At 37.2% G+C, this 19,636-nt stretch overlaps 1 pseudogene; it reads left to right on the top strand.

The window, feature by feature from the left end:
• Nucleotides 1-19,247, top strand: part of LOC123522713 — a 25,599-nt pseudogene extending 6,352 nt beyond the window's left edge.
• Nucleotides 19,248-19,636: the final 389 nt, after the last annotated feature.

A 19,636-nucleotide genomic window follows, 5' to 3' on the forward strand; every position in this document is an offset into this window, starting at 1 on the left:
CGCACTCCCCTGCCTCATTCACAATGATATGATTTTTTTTTCTGTTGATGCCTGATCCCTGATCCCTTCGACACCTCATGATCACACAGTCTGGTGTGCTTCTTCCATGTGGGCTTTATTGCTTCTGAGCTAGATGGCCGCTTGTTTACCTTCAAACCTTTAAGAACCCAGATGCTATATCTTTTGATAGCTGGGCGCCATCAGTTTTCTTCACCACATTTGCTTATTCACCTTTGTCTTCAATGATTTAAACAGTATGATTTAAATTCTTGAACTAATGTACTTACATAAACCCTGTACCAAATAACTACAGAGTGTATATCCTTTCTAAGCACATAATTGAGCATATGAAAAAAAATCCAAGCCAGTTGCCATCAGCTTGATACTAACTCATGGAGAGCCCATATATTTGGAGTAGCATTGTACTCAGTAGTCTTGTTCCAAAGTGTCTGCTCAGTAAGCTTGGTGGTCAGCTGACTTGCCAGATGTTTTATTTAATTCCTATGCTGATATATGTTCTGGGTTTGCTGCGAGATCTTCACATTGCCTTTAACACTCTGACAGTAAATAGTCTGACTTTCTGCTTTCTTGTTCAGCCAAATGTGAGTGAATGCAGGTCTCTAAGATCTTTCCTAAGCATATGCCTTCCTAAATAAGAGAACTCATCACTCATACAAGATTCACAAAACTGGTAAAACTCAAACAATATGCAGTGCTGGAAAGGATATGGAAAAACAGAAATTCTCAGGCACTGCTTGGAGGAAAAGAAACTGATTCAAAACTTGCAGAGACAATTAGGCAAAATCTCAAGAAGGTGAAGATGTGCATATTCTACTTTAATAATTCCACTGCCAAGTGTATACCAGGGACTCTCTTGCCCACAACCACACATAAATCACAATGTATCTTTTAATGCTGTTTGTCATGGCAAATAATTAGAAGTAACCTAAATATTCATTTATGTGTTCAGGGTCATGAATTGGTTCCTACTTATAGTCTAGGTTGGATAAATTCATGATGACTTAACAGAATAATAGAAGAGTTAACAATAATTCAAATGAATGAAACAGCATTGCATGTTTTGACCTGGATAAATCTTAAAAAGAAAAAAGCTGAGTGAAAAATGTAAATGGGAAAAAGAAACTCACATTGTGATATTTTTATTTACATAAACTTTAAAATTATATAAAATCATTTCATATATGTGTAAAAAACATGCTTGGGGACTAGCTACACTATATTTGAGACAGACTTCTCTGGGGAAAGTGAGAGAAGACTAGGAGTAAGGAAAGACTCAGAGCCTGATCCATGAATCTACAACATTTATTCCTGAAGTTTAAATAAACAGAGGTCATAACAGTTTTGTATCTCTGTAATAGTTTATACCCTAAGAAGTGAAGGAATAATGAGAAGACATTACCTAAATTTCCTCAGAGGAAAGACAGCCATCAGTTTGTTCAAGAAACAAACAAACACACAAAAGAACAACTTTACTTTTTGCATCACTATAAGACTTTAATTTTCTGTTTTTGAAAATGGTGTAGCCATTATCTAATAACCTTAAAAAGATGATTATATTGACTGTTCCCCCAAACTGGGAAGGAATTTTAATTCTAATCATATAACTAATAGTTTCTGTACAACATACCACATTGGACCTTATTCTTACATGTGAAAATGACATCCATCAGGCACAGTCGTTTGTTCATTGCTCTTTGTCATATCTTACGGTTAGTCAGTTTTGCTGATATTATTTTCTTTTCCTCAAGTGGGTGTTGTTGATGTCACCAATCTGGACAGTGTTTTGGAAAACATGGGAATGAAACTCGCCGAAGTGGAAAATAAAGATTTGAAAAAGAACCTGCCTGTGGACGGTGAGCATTTAAACCTTTGAGTTGCTCAGGACAACTGAGACTGTGAGCTTCTGTGGAATCACCTCTGAAAGTTTCTTTGGCCCACAGGGAGGGGCCATTTACAAAAACCTAGCAATGAATGCAGAGAGAAAATAAGGTAATATCCTCACTTGTCTGTATTAGTAATGTCCATTAGCACCTCCTTTAATTTTGGATCCAACAGAGTGCTGAAAAGGTGGTAGGACCAGTTGAAAAGTGGGTGAAATGAGACAGCGGTCGGTGTAAGACATGGAAAAAAAAATTATGAAGGGAAGGGTGGGGGAAGGAGGGGGAAAAATGAGGAGCTGATGCCAGGGGCTCAAGTAGAAAGAAAATGTTTTGAAAAAGATGACAACATATGTATAGATGTGTTTGACACAATGGGTCAAACACAATGGATTGTGATAAGAGCTGTAAGAGCCCCCAATAATAAAAAAAACCCATATATTTTAAAGGAAAAACAGTGAGGGGGAAAAAACAAACACTTGGGGGCAAAGTAGCATGAAACGCATGTGGAGGGAGGTTACAAGGGGAATATAGGAAAAGAAAAGAGCAATGTCAAAGATGAGAAATGATTCCCATGAGGAGTGCATTCCATAGGCATGTGTGACAGTGTTCACCCACTTTCTCAGAGTCTAGGGCCTTCTAGTATCCAGGCAAGGATATATGGAATGGTCCCCTACTTACAAAGCCACATAACATCCCAATTCCTAGGCCAGACTCCATGAACCAAGGGCTTAAGCCCCCTTTGATAAACTAGAAACAAACTCTGAAACATAGGTCAAGCTGAATTAGGACTGAAATGCAGTGGACCAGTGAGAACATGCAAATGTAAAGAAGCCTGTCACAAAGGCCACATGTTGCATGATTCCATTTCTCTGAAAGGCCAGATTCAGTACATCTATAAAAGGAGTAGATTTGTGACTGGCTAGGACAGTAGATGAGACAAAGGAATCATGACTGCAAGCTAATGGATATGAAGTTTCCATTTGGAGGACAAAGATGTTCTAAAATTGAATTGTGGTACAAACAGTCTAAAATTTAATTGTATGTTATATAAATATATGTAAATATATCTTTAAAAATTAATAATATCATGATCTATTATGTTAGATTCAGGTGAAAATGAGAAAAATCTCTTTCTCCCTAGATTTAATAACAATGTAGACAATTGATACTTTTTTCCTAGGAATTCCTCTAATTACACATGCTCAGTGAAACCACCTAAAACTATTAGTAACTTTAAAAAATAATGTCATGGGTTAGAAGTAAAATAATTTCTCAATAGCATGAAACTTATATTTAAACAGTTGTCTACAGCAGGGCAAAAATCAAGAATATATTCTGCACACAAAAACCTTTAGTTAAATAAGTCTAAAATTCTAGAATACCCCACTTTCTGAGTTAATCCTACCTTTGCTATATTCTTTCATTTTGATAACTTAAGACATTTACATAGATTTTTTTACATTTTAAATTACCTCTCGCTAATCACTGGAGTGGTGATTAATTTCATTATATAGAACAAAGGTATAAGAATGTAGGAAAATATCAGGAACTATTCTCCCATTACATAAGAGTATTCTTTTGTTTTGTTTTTGAACTTGTGCATGAACTTAATGATTTATTCAGTTTATAATTCTTTATAAATTATTATTTTATAAGAGTATTCTTTTAAAAATCCAAGTAGAAGCATTAGTATGTCTTAACCTACTGCCATTAGGAACAAAAGCCTCTTCTTTCTCCCACAGTGCAGCTAGTGGGTTTGAACGACTGACCTTGCAATTTGCAGTCCAGCTCTAACCATTGTACCAGCAGAGCTCCATAGAGTAATTGTAAAACCTAATCCCAGTGCTTGAGGTAAAGAGTGGAGAGTTTTCGAAGGCATAGTAATGCATAAAACAGGCCCCATACACAAGGTGACAATTTGGTTTCTTAGCTTTAACTTCCAGAGGCATCATTTCCTTTTTCACAATGAATTACAAACAAAAATCAGCACTGCTGTTGATTCTATTCCAACTCACAGCACCCCTAGACAGAGCAAACCTGTTACTTTGTTGACATATCTTTTCCTACAGTGTGTCTGGTAGGTTCACACTGCCAACCTTTAGGTTAGTATTGGAGCACTTAACCACTGTGCCAGCAGAGTTCCATATAAATCAAAACAGTAGCAATTACAATCTAAACGTTCTGACTAATGGGAAGGGATGAAAGGGAGCATTTTTGAGAACATAAATTTTGCCTTTTTTTCCATTCATATTTGTCATGCAAGTCATTGTAAAATCTGTATTTATGTTTTTCTTAACAGATAATGGAAAAGTTAAATTGAAATTTTTGTTAGATGTGATGCAAACATTTACTGGTGAGTGGACATGTATTATAAAAACATATTAAGTTAAAAAAATTTCCAATTTACTCAATCTGTTATATTGTTATTTTACTACTTTATCATCAAATACTTCCTTTCAAAGTCTTATGCTGGAGTTTACCTTACATAATTAGATTTAAAATATTCAAACACAAAATATGCAACTAAAATTCTGAATGAAAGGTGTGGAAAATTTTTAAATAAATTAATAATAGGATTTATTTCACCAATATCAAGATATCACATTTTGATAAGCATAGTACAGTGCAAAAGTATTAGCACCACTGTGAAGGGAAATAAATGCAAAATTTAACACTCCTGTCACAACTATATTACTCTAATGTCCCGGCCAATCTTCAAAACAAAATTTTCTCTGTTGCATTACATCCATCACCAAGACAGTCTCTTGTTTATGAAATTGAGGAACAAAGATCTGTGCGTGGTTTCCTATATTTCTGTGTTGTGTTATGTTCTCCCTGTTCACTACTGCCGGTTGCAGGTGATATAGCACAGACCATGAAAATTTTATTATTTGGAATTATTACATGGTTCCAACAACTGCCAAGCATTGACATTTCTATCTTTTTTAAAGGAAAAAAGGTTGATGTCAATGATCTGCTGAATATGCTAGGAGACATGGGGGTTGAACTCACAGAAGGAGAGCTTGTGACACTGCTAGAAACTCTGCCAATAGACGGTAAGTCACATATATGCCACTGGGGCCTCCCAGGGAGTTTGGTCTTTAAGTTGTTGTAAGCAGTTCTAAGATGTTGTTGTTTTAATTATTTCTTCTATGAAGTGCTGAAATGGCCGGGGAAGACACAGTCACTGTCAGAAAGATGTAGCTTCAGGTCACCAAGCTCTTCAACCTTGAATGTTGCCATCAGAGCTGATGCAGATGAAGTAATCTTACCTTTCAGATAACCGAGAGGCCTAACTGCCACGAAGGAGAGGGTGGGAACTAGTGAGAGACAAATAAGAGGAAGGCAAAGGAGAAGCCAGAAGTGAAGAGACACCAAGGAGCAGTGGCTGTCTCTGAACAGAGTCTTCCTTGCAGGTTTCTCAGTCCCCAGACACTGCAGAGGTTGTTTTTTTTCACTAAGACAAGCTTCTTTGTCCTATGATGGTTTTTATTTCATGGGAAGGCTGGCCAGATTTTCCAGGGAAAGCATAAGAAACTTTTCACCCAGCTGTTCCATGACTTTATGCCTGACTACATTCTTTTTCTCATGCTATGAACTGTGCCTTTTCTCATAGGTGCTGGAAAAGTTTTTCTGAAAAGATTATTGGAAGGTGTGATGTCTATCAATGGTATGTAACGCATCTAGTTAGCATAAAGATCTTCTAAAAATAATCAACATGTACATTTATATCATTAGATTTGGCTTGTGTCAATAGTCCTATATTTAGTTACACATTTATTACACAGTTCTTTACTATAATCACCTATATCTTTGTCGTTGACATTCCACCATTTCAGAGGTAGCATATGAGCAAGAGCTAATATTGTTGAAGGAAGGAGTCTAAGATGCACTGAAGCCATTTGCCAAAAACAAGGCTCCAGGAATTGGTGGAATACCAAATTAAATGTTTCAACAAGCTGATGAAACTCTGCAAGCATGCTCTTATTTATGCCAGTACATTTGGAATACAGTTACTTGGCCAACTGACCAACTGACTGGAAGAGGTCCATATTTGTGCTTATTCCAAAGAAAGGTGAATCAACAGAATGCTCAAACTTTAGAATATCCTTGCTATCACATGCAAGTAAAGTTTTGCCAAAGATCATCCATTGATGGTTGCAGCAGTTTATTGACAGGTAGCTGCCAGAAGTTCAGGCCAGATCCAGAAGAGGATATGGAACAGGGATATCATTGTTGATATCAGATGGGTCTTGACTCAAAGCAAAAAATATCAGAAAGATGTTTACTTGTGCTTTATTGACTATGCCTTGGCATTAGACTATGTGGATTAGAATACACTATGGATAATCTTGAGGCAAATGGGAATTCCAGGACACTTCATTGTGCTCATGCAGAAATTGTACATGGATCGAGGCAGGTGAGTGAATGGAACAAGGGAATAATGCATGATTTAAAATAAAGAAGGGTTGACCTACAGGGTTGTATCCTCCCATCATACTTATTCAATCTGTATGCTGAGGAAATCACCAAGTAAACTGGATTATATGATGAAGAATGTGGCATCAAGATTGAAGGAAAGCTTATTAATAATCTGCAATATGCTAATGATACAACCTTTCTTACTGAAAGTGAGGAGGACTTAGGGCTGATGAAGATAATAGATTACAGCCTTCAGTATGGATTATGACTCAATGCAAAGAAAACCAAAATGTTCATAACTTGACCAATAGGTACATCTTGATGAACGGAGAAAAGGTTCGTTGTCAAGGATTTTGTATTACTTGGATCCATAATCAATACTCATGGAGGCACCAGAGATTCAAAAAATGAGTTATAGTAGGTAAATCTGCATAAGACCTCTTTAGAGCAGCGATTCTCAACCTGTGGGTTGTGACCCCTTTGGGGGACATTGAATGACCCTTTCACAGGGGTCGCCCGATCCATACCAGTAGCAAAATTACAGTTACAAAGTAGCAACAAAAATAATTTCATGGTTGGGGGGGTCACCACAACATGAGGAACTGTATTAAAGGGTAGCAGCATTAGGAAGGTTGAGAACTACTGCTTTAGAGTATGGAAAAGAAAGGATGTTACTTTAAGGGTAAGGTGCACCTGACTCAAGACATGGTATTTTCAATGTGTTGGACTGCTGACTACAAGATCAGCACTTCGAAACCACCAGTCTCTCTTTGGGAGAGAAACAGGACTTTTTACTCCCATAAAACCTTGGTGGTATAGTGGGGTCCATATGATCGGCAGTTTGAAACCACCCGCGGCTCAAAGGGAGAAAGACTGGACTTTCTACTCCCATAAATAGTTACAGTTTAGAAAACAAACAGCAGAGTCACTCTAAGTCAGCAGTGACTCAATGGCAGTGAGAGAGGAACAGTTCCCGTCTGGGAAACCCAGAGAGGCAGTTCTGCCTTGTCTTACAGGGTTGCTGAGTCGACATTGACTCAACAGCATTCAGAGATTTTTTGTTTTGTTTTGATTTTTCATATGCATATGAAAGCTGGACATTGAATAAAGAAGACCTAAGAAGAATTATTGCATTTGAATTGTGACACTGGTGAAGAATATTGAAAGTACCACAGAGTGCCAAAAGGACAAATAAATCTGTTTGGAAGAAGTACGGCCAGAGTGCTCCTGAGAGGAAAGGATGGCAAGACTTCATCTTTCTTACTTTGGACATGTTGTTATGAGAGACTAGACCCTAGAGAGACATCGTGCTTGGTAAAAGGGAGGGGCAGCGAAAGAGAGGAAGGTCCTCAAGCAGATGGATTGCCACAGTGACTGCAACAATGGGCTCAGGCACATGAACAATTGTGAGGATAGACAGGACCGGGCAGTGTCTTATCTGTTGTGCATAGGATCCCTGTGGGTCAGAACTGACTCGGTGGCACCTTACAACAACAATCTTTGTAAGGAATCAATATATCTAACAGGCAACCTATAGGATACATTGAAATCTTATATACAGCAAGTGTTATAGAGCACATTAGCCAGTTTTCTATGAATTTCCCCAAAACGATATGAATTATTTTATTCCAAGGCTCTTTATTTTCTGTATGTTCTTTTCTGATGACCCATTATTTCTTTTTAATGTAGGGTGATAAATAGGCTCAGAATAAACTGCTTCTTTCTCCTCCTGTCAACCCTTCGAACAATAGGAGAGAAACAATTAGAGAGGATAGAAGAAAGAATACAAGTTTTACAGCTTAATATATAGTTTTTGAAAGGAATCACCTGCAGGTGGCAGTGTCTCTCGATTTTCCAAACTTATGAATTAACTCTAGCTCAAATAGAACTGCCCCATAGGGTTTCCAACACTGAAAATCTTTATAGAAATGAACTGCCACATCTTTCTCCCACTGAGCAGCTGGTGGTTCCAACCGTTTTCCTTTTGTGTGGTAGCTGAGATCTTAACCATTGTGCCACCAGCGTCTCTTTCCTCACATTTCATGCCTTAGAGATAATGGCAATCAGCAACATGTGTTATTCAGAGTATGCTGAGCTACTATTAGATATAATTATAATAGCTATCATTAGAACTATTTGTTATCGTATTTAATTATTGTTTTTACATGTAGAAATAAAGTGGAACATTAGTATGATGTGTGAATTATCATTCTATGTTCCTTTGACTTTGTTTTGGGGACAGACCTGCATAGAATTTCTTTTCATGTCTCCTTTATGCCCCATGGGGACACTATCTCCCTATCCTATATGTTTGGCCCTCTGTTTTGACAATTTATTATTGCTCAGTACTACATATAGTAATCTTAAACACAGCCCTCTAAGTGATGCTTCAATTAAAAAATTTTTTTTTCTAATTCATCATTATTTTAGGTGATTTGCCGAGTCAACCTTGAATGCCTATTCACTCATACAAATAAGTGATGCAACTATATTTTTATCATAATAAAATGCATCTACAATAACATTAATGTCTAAATGTATAACTATGTTGAAATAAATGTTTTTTTCCCTCCCTGGTCATTCCCTGCTTCTCTCCTAAGGAGGAATGGTTAGCGTCAACAATCTAGACACTGTTCTGAAAAACCTGGAGGTTGAACTCACAGAAAAAGAGCGAGATAGTCTGACAGAAAACCTGCCGCTTACTGGTGAGCCTTATAGATACTAAGGTCTTAGAAAGGAATATATACGCGCGGAGTACCCCCTAAAAACCGGAAATGCGCTGGGTGGAGCAGCACTTGCGTAGTAAGCATTTTTCCTGCTAGGCAAGCATCAAGCAACTCACTCTGAGTTAGTTCGCCCAGTGGCATTACCTGGGAAGTGAAATTTTTCATAAAAGCAGCTTCTCTCAAACTTCTTTGTGCGTGTGTGTGTGTGTGTGTGTGTGTGTGTGTGTGTGTGTGATGGCCAATTTAAAACAGTGTGCAACTGCGAAATTTTGGTTTTTGCTCTGGGAAAATGCCTCGGAAACTGTTGTGATGTTGAACACAGCTTACAAGGACAGCGCTATGGGAAAAACTCAAGTGTACAAGTGGTTTTCATGTTTCAAAAAAGGTGGAATGTCATGAAAATATTAATCTATAACTTATCAAAGGTTCTTGAGGGCCGGCGGGCAGGAAAGGGAGGGGGAAGAAATGGGGAGCTGATATCAGGGGCTCAAATGGGAAGAGAATGCTTTGAAAATGATGATGGTAGCAAAAGGGAAAATGTGTTTGACACACTGGATGAATTGTATGGATTGTGATAAGAAATGTAAGAGCCCCCAATAAAATAAGAAGAAGGGGGAAAAAAAGTGAAATGTTGATTGATGACTAACCTTGTTCGGACATCAGTCAACTTCCCGAATGGATGAAAATGTTGACTCATAGTGCATTTTGGAGTTCATTCCACCAGGTCAGACTGTTAATCAAGCTTTCTATTTAAAGGTTCTGAAAAGATTATGTAACAGTATGTGACCAAAAAAGGCCTGATTTGTGGCATACAGGGGACTGGTTTTGGCACCAAGACAATGCACCTACTCAAGCAGCTATCTCAGTGTGCCACTTTTGGGCCAAAAACAGCATGCCTCTCTTTCCTCACACACCTGACTCACCTGACCTCGCTCATGAAACTTCTTTTTGTTTCCTTGGATGAAGAAGAACATGAAAGAACAGCGATCTGATGATGCAGAAGAGGTGATAAAAAAATGAGGGCGGTGTGTCAGCAATCCTAACAGATGAGTTTGCAAAATGTTTCCAAGAAAGGAATCACAGATTTGACAAATGTATTAAGTTAATGGGGAGTACTTTGAAGATGATAAGGTTGTTTTGTAAAATTAAATAGCTTTTGAAAAAAAATTCCATTTTTTTGTGCTACCCCCTCGTATTGTTAGACTTGTATTAGAGAATACCAATAATTTTGTTTAAATGGAATTATATATGAGTTAAGATGATCTAAGCTTCTTTTTAAAAAAATCCAAAACATAAAATGATGAATACAATCAAGTATGTTGGTTGGTGTGTAGTCACACTTCTTGAATAAGATAACGATACATGTTTTTTCATCTTGGGTTCCTTTATCATTTCCATTGCCTATATCTAACTGATGAGATAGAGAGGAGAGTAAGAGGTAGGAGGTCTATTGTTTCTATTACAGTTCCTTTTTTGAGAAGTAGTTGTATTGCTTTCCAGCAAGGGGTAGGAGAAGCCAGGAAAAGTATTCTGACTGGGCAACCATTACAATGTACAATTCTACATCATGGGAGAAAACCAGGAATACTGGTGAACTTTGCCAAAATGAAGTGATAGCTCAGTGTAATAATAGTTTTTGGTTTTTTTTTAGTTCCAGAAATCCATAGTCACTTCTTCTGTGGTTTTATCATTGCTAAAAATATAGATACCATTCTTAACTTATGAAATGAACACTCAAATACCCAAGCCCATCCCATCATGTGGATTCTGACTTGTAGAGACCCTGTGTAGGCCTTCTGAGACCGGAAATCACTACAGGAGCAGGGAGTCTCATTTCTCTGCCTCAGACCTGCTCAATTTTAACCTCCAACCTTGTGGTTAGTTGTCCAGTGCTTACCCAGTAGGGCCATCAAAGCTCCTTTGAAATGGACATGGAGCAGAATAAAAGTTTTGGGAAATGGCATAAACAATGGTGGAAGTTCCGTATTGGTAATACCCTCACTAGATACTTATTATGCCTCACCAATAACCAAACCAAAAATTCACTGCCATCAAGGTGATTCCAACTTCTATTGACTATAGGCCAGAGTAGACTGTAAATATTTTGTAAAGCTTCATCTTTCCCCTGTGGAGTAGCTGGTGGTTTAGAACTGCTTACCTTGAGGTTAGCAGTCCAGTGCATAACCCACATGCCACCAGGGTTTCCATACTATTCTGAAATATCCATTACACATTTCATTTTTATATAACTCCCAGAGAACTATTATCTAATCTTCTATTTTCAGTTATTATCTCTTTGATGAAAAAGTTCCATCTATTGGCAGCAATACTATCTCCCATGGCATGTCCTCTTCTGCATCTGGCTTGAATTTCTGACAGCTCCTTGTTGATGTACTACTGCAACCATTTTTAAAATTATCTTTGAGATAATTTTACTTGCATGTGCTAAGAATGATACTGTTCAATAATTTCCACATTGTGCTGGGTTACCTTTTTTTAAAATAGGCAAAAATATAGATCTCTTCCAACTGATTGGCCAAGTAGTTGTCTTCCAAGTTTCTTGGCATAGACTAGTGGGTGCTTACAGTGCTACATCCGTTTTTTAAACATTTCAATTGGTATTCCATCAATTCCTGGAGCCTTGTTTTTCACTAAATCCTTCAGTGCAACTTGGGTTTTTTTTTCCTTCAATACCTCGGTTCTGGATCATATTCTACCTCTTGAAATGTGAGAATGATGTTCACTTATTTTTGGCACAGTGAGCCCATGTATTCTTTCCATCTTCTTTTGAAGATGCTTCTTGCATCATGTAATATTTAGACCATAGAATCCTTCAATATTGTTGTCTGAGGCTTGGATTTTTTTCTTCAGTTTGTTCTGCTTGAGACATGCTGAATGTGTTCTTTCCTTTTGGTTTCCTCATTCCAGGGGTTGAAAAATTTCATATTACTGCTTTCCTTTGTCTTCTTGAGCTGCCCTTTAAAGTTTTCCGTTCAGCTCTTTACTCCTCATTTCTTACACTTGATTTGGCTACTCTACATTCAAAGGCACATTTCAGAGACTCATGATGGCAACTTTTTCTCCTGTATGTTTCACGTCCTTTTGTTTTCTTCATGTATGACGTTTTGACGCCATCCCATAGCTTGTCGGGTCTTCTGGCACGGATTTTCAGTGTACCAAATCTGTTCTTGAGATGGTCTCTAAATTCTGGTTGACTATATTCAAAGTCATAGTTTAGGTCCTATGGATTTGTTTTAAAGTTATTCAGCTTTAACCTAAACTTGTATATGAGCAATTGATGATTTGTTCCACAGTCAACCCCCAGTCTTGTTCTGGCTGATGATACTGGATTTCTTCATCACTTCTTCCCACAGATGTAATCAATTTGATTCCTGTGGATTCCATCTGGTGAGGTCAATTTATATTGGACAAAATGCATTGTTCCACATCTATCATGTGATCTTCAGCTTTGTTTCTATCACCAAAGCCATAATTTCCGCTAATGGTCCTTTTTTATATCCATCTTTCACATTCCAATCACCAGTAATAATCAATGCATCTTGGTTGAATGTTTGGTCAATTTCAGGCTGAAGAAGCTTGTAAACATATTCTATCTTTTTTGTTTGTCTGGTTTTTTTTATCATTGGCTTTAGTAATTGGTGTGAAAACTTGAATACTAGTTGTATTAACTGAACTTTCCCTATAGGTGCATTGTGTATTGTCCTATCATATACAGGTTTTGAAATTATTCTGAAGATGGTTAGTGTGATGCCTTTTGTCTTTCATTTGTTATTCCTGGCCAATACCAGTCCATTTCAGTTCACCGAGTGCCTACAATATCAATTTTTATGCATTACATTTCATTTTTGAGGACTTCTTATTTTCCTAGATTCATACTTCATACCTCCTATTATCTGATTATTAATGGGGATTTACTGCTGTTTCTTCTGATTTTGAGTTCTTGACCCATTAGTAAATGAAAATTCTGAAAGTTTTACTCCAGCCATGGCATTAGGTCAACTCTATCTTGATGAGGCAGCACGTCCTCAGCCATATTTTGAGTGCCTTCCAACCTGAAGGGCTCATCTTTACATCAGACAATATTCTGCTGCTAATCCTGAATTTTCAGTGGATAATCCCTCAGAAATAGACCACCTGTTCTTTTCTCTTAGTCTAAATCTGGAAATTCTATGGAAACCTGTCCATCATGGGTGACTCTGCTGATATTTGAAATACTGGTGGCCTAGCTTCCATCATCACAGCAACATGCAAATCACCACAGTTCGACAAACTGACATTTTGGGTTCCCATAATTTCGTGCCATTCAGCCAACCAAATTCATAGCGACCCTACACAGGCTTTCTGTAAAAATTTTCAGAAGTAAACAACCTTAACTTTACCCACAGAGCAACTGGTGGGTTTGGACCTTGCAGTTGGCAGCCCAATGCCTAACCCACTGGACCACCAGGAATATGCCTTGTCAGTTATTTAGAGAGTACTATAGGCTTGATCAAATCTACTTGGTATTTGAACAATTCACATGTTTTTCTGCCTCTATGTCTTTAACTAGTGTTTTATTTTTCCAAAAGATAAGTTAGAGATACATACCCAAACTTGATAGATACATTGGAAAGATAAAATTGAAAACATATGTATCACTAGCTAGTCTGTGTTGTAGTTGAAATATTTTTTAAGTACTAGTAAAAATAACCAAGCAGTTTGACATTGAGTCAATACTGTGGGTCTCCAAGACTGTAACTATTTATGGGAGTAGAATACCCAGTTTTTCTCCCATGGAGTTGCTGAAGCTTCGAACTACCAGCCCAGCAGATCTCAGCCCAATGCATAACCACTATACTACCAGGGTTCCTGTCACTAGTAAAGATAGACAATGCATAAAAGCTGGAGTATTTTTCATCATAATTCCTGTGAATACTTTGTCCCCAAAATAACAGCTGCCAGAGATTCCTACCAACCCTATTAGTCTATTCTAACATTTCTACAACCTAAAAAAGAACAATGTAGTTTTCCTGAGTCAAGGTTACAACTACCATAGAAACTCTTGTTACTCATTGCATATAAACTTTGAGTTGGCTCAAATAAAATATAAGTAGAATATGTTTTCTAATTTATCTCCCTTATCATTTTGTAATGTTGTCCACATCCTAATCAAGATTTTTTTTCCTTACAGCTGATGAGAAGGTTGGTCTTGTTATGTTGAAGGAAGCAGTGGATACTACTACAGGTGAATTAGAAGTCTAATGCCTGGATACCAAATTATATTATTATAAAGCCCCATTATTCCTTCATTATCTTTTTATTTTGCCCTTTCCCTTGTAATTTATAATAGTTGCACAATAGCACTAAAATTTCAATTTAATCATCTTGTAATAAAGTCTGTTGTTTTTGAACATTTGCCAATTATATTCTGTAATCCTGATTTCAAAATCAAAGTTTAAATTGGCACATCAAATGATACTTTCATAAATATATTCTTCATTAAGAGACTAAGGGAGAGATGATAGCCTAAGAAAATATTTGGATGATATACTTAACAACATCTAAAGAGACATCATACAAAGCATATCATTATGCCTATCCTTGCATTAAGGGTAAAGAAGAAAGTCTGTTTCTATGGCAACCATTGATAATGCTGAACAGGTTTCATTGTGCTTTCCTAGAAGCTCATGAAAATAATGTAGCTGAAACGGAATAAGAAGATCAGTTATCTTTCATGTCTTTAGAGATATTAAATCTCTGACAATGTGCTAATCTATCACCTCAATTATGTTGAAGGAGGAGAGGTTGATATCAGTGATCTGGAAAATGTTCTTCAGAATATGGGGATAACAGTCACAGATAAGGAACTTGTGAAGCTAATAAAAAATCTACCAGTTGATTGTAAGTATTTAAAATATCAATATGACCATAATATGAAACATAAAATTAAAAAATCTTGTGTGTGAATATTTATATAATATTCCACTTTGATGGCACCAAAATACTCTTAAAATAATTTTCCCAAGTCCAAATACTCTCTCTCTCTGTCACACACACACACACACACACACACACACACACATTCTTAACATAAAGAGATATATTACAGCTTGGAGCATTAGTTACCTAGGGACTTATGGACTGAAGTGGAAGGGAGAAGAAGAGAAATTTTAAAATGAAGAAAAATTAGACTTTAAAAGAACATTTGTATATTATATAATCCAATTTATTCATTTATGTAAACTTACGTAAATTACATATAAACTACTTTTAAAGGAAATGAATGATTCCTTCTCATCTTAAAATATTTATTAATTATATATTTTTAAGGTTGGAATTTAGCTGTTTCTTTATTTACAAATTTGGACCTCAAGATTAAGAAATATATTTTATCATCCTTGAGTCTATTGTGAAGAAATTGTATAAAATATCAGAAAAAGGAAATTATCAGACAGAAAGTTGTAAAAAGGAAATGTTTCATGAATGAGTTTATTGAGGGTTTATTCAACAAAAACTGTTTGCAAGCGGACAGTAGCCAGGTCTCCATCAAGCAGCGAAGAGTGTTTGAAGGTAGTGAGGGGCTGTTCAGTAACGAAGTCATAATGATTAACTTTGAGGCATGTCTGTAACTGGAGGATAATTGTACAAATCAGGAGTCTTTTTATCACTGGACCCATAGTTATACTTGTCTGATAAGAACTGGTTGAATCTAACATGGCGAATCTCAAACATTTCAAACTGCCAGGTTGTTCTTTTTGGAAAGCTTTCATAGTTAGAACACTGATAAAGTCCTTGATTTTAGTCAAAGTCTATAGTTGGCAATAATAGCCATTTTGATTTATTTGTTCTCAGAAAGATTTTCACTGAGCACGAGTGGCCATGAATTTTTAGTTAATATTTAACAAAGGAATTTTTTTTTAAACAGTGTTGAGGTGTCACAAGGTAGATGGCTAGCAACAATATTCTTAGGTTCCAACATTCGAATGGATGTGCTATGTTGAATAGCAACATCCTCTTTAAAAAAAAATTTATTTAGAAACTTTTAGAGCAAATTACAGATTCCCCTTATCTTAAATTGTGGCTTTTGCTGAACTGGTGAATCTCCATATCCCTTGTGTGTAACCTGATTTATGTTTCTTGCAGCTAGTAGTAAAATCTACAAGAACAGATTACTGGATGATTTGAAGTCTCTTAGTCGTAAGTTAAAAGCCTATTGAAAACCAGATAAATCTAAGAAGCACATATACTATTTTCTAGATATGAAAATGTGAATCTTACCAACTTCTTTAAATGTGGATGCCATTCCAATCTCCCTATAGAGCTCAATTAATGACATATCTTCACATTTAACTTTTTGGAAACTTCTCCCATTTGGTAGGGTACAACACAGTCCCCAGGTCTATATTTCAACAGTGAAATGAAAGGAAAATTATTCAAGCAATTAGTTAAGTGCTGAAATAACTAATCTGGTAAAGTAAATAAAAATGAATCCACTTATTGGTAAAAAATGTTAAATTAATTTTCCCATTACAATAAACTTGTTCATGACTAAGCCCCTTTAAGAGTGGGTATTGTGTAAGTCTGCTCTCAAGTTCTGACTAAGGGAGGGTGTCTTAGTTTTCACAGCACTATAGCCCCTCTGTACTTTGGAGCTTTGATCTTCATGCTAAACATAGTAATGGAAAGCTATGGCTCTATATGCTTTTGCTCACAGTCCTCTTGTTTTCTGAAGGAGGGATTCTTGATGTCAGAAAACTGGACCAAATTGTGGAAAACCTGGGATTTAAACTCACAGAAGAAGAAATTACTGATCTGAAAAGGAACCTGCCCATTGACGGTGATCCTTTAAGATATTTTTTAACTACTTAGGAAAACCTTGTATATAAGTACCAATAAACCCATTAAACGTTTATTTGTTTTAGGCAGGCAATTAGAAATGTATAAAAAACTAGAAAGCAACTAAGGACTAATATTCTTTTAGCATTTTTATTGGCTCAAGATGTAACTTGACCTCACTTGAACAGTAAGCAGGGATGATAAGTTTATTCACTATCACTACCAGATCTGGAAAAGTTGGGGAAGAAACAAATAAGAGGGCAGAAAGGAGTGAAATACAATAGAATAAAGGTAGAGGACACATTTATACAAAATGACCAGGAGAAGAGAGAGTGCTAAAGTTGAGGAATGCTTTCAATGCCCACCACTATATGTTGTTAGTATGAGACGCCCTCGTGGCGAAGTAGGTTAAGTGTTGGTTGGGGCTGCTAACCACAAGGTCAGTGATTGGAACCTACCAGCTCCTCCCATGAAAACTGACAGCGTCAGAAACCCACAGTGCACTTCTGCTCTGCCCTTCCGGGTCACTGAGTGGCAAGAGACTCGATGGCAGTCAGTTTGATCCATTAAAATGGTCATTGTCCCTACTTCATCCCTTTTCATCCAGTCAATTAGCACAAGACAAGAACACAGAAGGGAGGAAAGAAAGAAGGACAGTCCTGGCACCCACTCCCTTTGCCATGAAGTCCTAATAGAAGCTGGCAACTATCAGGCCAAGAGCAATGAAGGATTCAGGCAGCATGCATGGCCTATATCCTCCACGCAGCAGTAGGATTCCCTTCTATTGGGTCAACCTCCATGGTACAAGGGCTGCTTCCCAGGCCTTCCACTGCCTCTGAATGGTCTGGAGACACTCTGGAGTGAATGAATAACTAAGTAATTCTATCCCAAATGAGCAAAATAAGGCATTTTAACCTAGCAAAATTCTTTGGTGTCAGTGCTTATATTTAACCTATTCATTCAATTTCTATTTCATTTAGTGTCATTGTTGCTACTGATTACCTTTGTGCAGCGTATGTATCATTTGCAGAATATATATTTGTAAAGAATATATATTTATGTTTATATAATCTGCACTTTGGTTTTTTAGTCCAGCCAGAGATATCACTACACAGTATAGGTGCTGTTATTAAGGCCTGCTTGCACTTATGATTCTAATTGCTTTATCAGTTAGCTAAGGTTAGTACAGTTGCAGTAACAAACAATTCACCAATCACAGTCTTTTTGATAAAAGAAACATTTTTATTGTTTATCACTGAAAGTTATAAACTGACTGCATGTTGGCTGTACCTCTGGTCTGAGTTCTTCCAATTTTAATATTTATATTTCTTTTTACAGCCTGGGGGAAAGTTACAATGAGAAAGTTGTTGGATGGATTAAAGGCTTTCACAGGTGAGTGAAAAGTTATCATAAAAATAAGACCCCAGGGCCCCCAGCCTGACTCCGGCCATCGTTGCCACCAGGGGGAGGAGGGTCATGATCCAAAGGAACCAGAGCAGTTGTGAAAACTGTTTATTGGTAGTCTGAGCTTTGAAACTACAGATGGTAGCTTAAGAGAACATTTGGAGAAATGGGTCACACTCACAGATTGTGTGAAAATGAGAGACCCCCAAACAAAATGTTCCAGGGGCTTTGTGGCTTACTCCTGTGTTGAAGAGGTGGATGCAGCAATGTGTGCACGGCCACAAAAGGTTAATGGGCGTGTAGTGGAACCAAAGAGAGCTGTTTCAAGAGAGGATTCTATAAAACCTGGTGCCCATTTAACAGTGAAGAAAATTTTTGTTGGTGGTATAAAAGAAGACACAGAAGAATATAATTTGAGAGACTACTTTGAAAAGTATGGCAAGATTGAAACCACAGAAGTCATGGAAGGACAGGCAGAGTGGGAAAAAGAGAGGATTTGCCTTTGTAATTTTTGATGATCATGATACAGTTGATAAAATTGTTGTTCAGAAATGCCACACTATTAATGGGCATAATTGTGAAGTGAAAAAGGCTCTTTCAAACCAAGATATGCATTTTGCTGGATCACAGAGGTTGTGGAGGTGGATCTGGCAAATTTATGGGTTGTGGAGGAAGGTGGTGGAGGGAACTTTGGCCGTGGTAGGAACTTTGGTGGAAGAGGAGGCTATGGTGGTGGAGGTGGAGGATATGATGGTTACAATGAAGGAGGACATTTTGGCAGTGGTAGCTATGGTGGTGGTAACTATAATGACTTTGGAAATTACAGTGGACAATAGCAATCAAATTATGGACACATGAAAGGGGGGGTAGTTTTGGTGGAAGAAGCTCTGGCAGTCCTTATGATGGTGGTTATGGATCTGGTGGTGGAAGTAGTGGATATGGTAGCAGAAGGTTCTAAAAATTCAGGAGAAAAAGAATCACTGAAGCTAAGAGGTGTATCTGCATAGATGGAAGATTCCACTGAGTGTTCCAGTGATGGCATGCTGGGACTTGTGCTCAATGAAATGCCAGAGTCAGAATCATTGAATTCTGCTGTACTTTCAGAGCGGTTTGGGTTGAAAGCTTTACAGAGTGACAGGTCAGAAACATCAATGGGCCCACTTAGAAGTTCAGAGAGTGACTGGCTTAAAGAGGCAGAGAGGGCATGCTGTTGCTGGTACTGGGCTCTGCTATGAAAGTAGAATAAAATTCATCACCAACATTGGGGAAAAAAATTAAGATCCAGGCTTTTGGCAGGAATTTAATTTGAAATATTTTAAGTGTCCTATGCAAGATTTGTAAATAAAA

This window comes from Echinops telfairi, unplaced genomic scaffold (genome assembly GCF_000313985.2).
Source record: "Echinops telfairi isolate 266 unplaced genomic scaffold, ASM31398v2 ScPeMD7_7458;HRSCAF=8496, whole genome shotgun sequence".
Taxonomy (NCBI): domain Eukaryota; kingdom Metazoa; phylum Chordata; class Mammalia; order Afrosoricida; family Tenrecidae; genus Echinops; species Echinops telfairi.